General features: G+C 39.9%; 1 non-coding gene across 1 annotated transcript; it reads left to right on the top strand.

Annotated features, from left to right (window-relative positions):
- The first annotated feature begins 544 nt into the window (after window positions 1–544).
- LOC143681990 (U2 spliceosomal RNA) lies at window positions 545–735 on the top strand. The gene has a single exon (XR_013175022.1). It is a non-coding gene; the product is annotated as a U2 spliceosomal RNA (small nuclear RNA).
- Window positions 736–1,292: the final 557 nt, after the last annotated feature.

The following is a 1,292-nucleotide window of genomic DNA, read 5'->3' as shown; positions in this document are numbered from 1 at the left end:
AGTCATCACTTACCCAGTTTCCAAAGACCAGGGAGACAGCACGCAGTAGGTAAAATGTGGGTCATGTATCAGCCCCTAACTGCGCAAGGTGGTGAGTTGAAGGATCGATGGGAAAGAGTTTCTGGGGGTGCCTTGTGTTTTCTGAAAAGGGAGGAGGCACCCAGATTTACTGTCCCTCCTAAGACTGCAACCAATGAGCAAGAGACAACATTCCACAAAGAAAATTAATAGGATGCTGTGAAGAAAGAAAAATTAATCATGGGTGACAATTAAAAAATACAAATGTCAATTACCCTCCTCTGAACTATTTCTGTCCTTTGTAAATGCCCTTTTTCTGCACCTCTCCCATGGTACTTTAATTTTATCTTTTTATGGTCATCTCCCCTAGTCAATGTGAACTTTCTGAGAGCTGGTCCATGTCTTATTTATCTTTCTATCATGACACAAGAAAGCATGAGAAATCTTTGAAGATATACTAATCTATTGATATGTTGTAATCCATGCTAAATCACTCTATGTACAAAGCCATCAAATTTACCTTTTAATCGCTTCTTGGCCTTTTGGCTACGATCAAGTGTAGTATCTGTTCTTATCAGTTTAGTATCTGATACGTCCTCTATCCGAGGACAATATATTAAATGGATTTTTGGAGCAGGGAGATGGAATAGGCACTTGGTCGGTTCACTCCACGCATCGACCTGGTACTGCAGCACTTCCAGGAGCGGTGCGCCCCTCTCTCATCTGCGATGTGAACTGACAGACTTGACCCTTCTTTACTCTCTGGACTTGCTCCTTTTTTCCTACCAGCGCAAGACCTCCAGGGCTCCCTTTGTGTCTTTCCCACCGAGCTGCTTGTGCTGCCCCTTCTTCATTCCTTTCTTCTTCCTTTCCTCTTTTCTCTTCTTGCTGCTGTCATGGCCTCTAAATAAAAAACAAATAAAACAAATTAAAAAATTTACCTTTTAAGATTCATTTTTAATAGATAAAGTTCACCTGATAATAAAACAGTATTACAGAGCTCACAAGACTGCCTCAATGCTAGAGAATGGACTGTGGCTTTTAGTTAACTCCCATCTGACATTCCCATTTATTTAAGATTATAAATAATTTCTATCCACCTATGAGTTTTTCCTTTGCACAGTGCATCAAGTCATTATGTCAACCTCGTAAAAACAAAGTTGTTTGAAAAATTAATTGTAACAATACATGTGAAGATCTGAGCACTCAGTAAATGGTAGCTATAATTATCCTAGCCCTCTACTTGTTTCGGTTGCACTGGGGACTTTGCATAA

The sequence above is a fragment of the Tamandua tetradactyla genome, chromosome 4 (assembly GCF_023851605.1).
Source record: "Tamandua tetradactyla isolate mTamTet1 chromosome 4, mTamTet1.pri, whole genome shotgun sequence".
Lineage (NCBI taxonomy): Eukaryota > Metazoa > Chordata > Mammalia > Pilosa > Myrmecophagidae > Tamandua > Tamandua tetradactyla.
The sequence above is the reverse complement of the archived record's forward strand: the minus strand, read 5'-3'. Positions and strand labels throughout refer to the sequence as shown.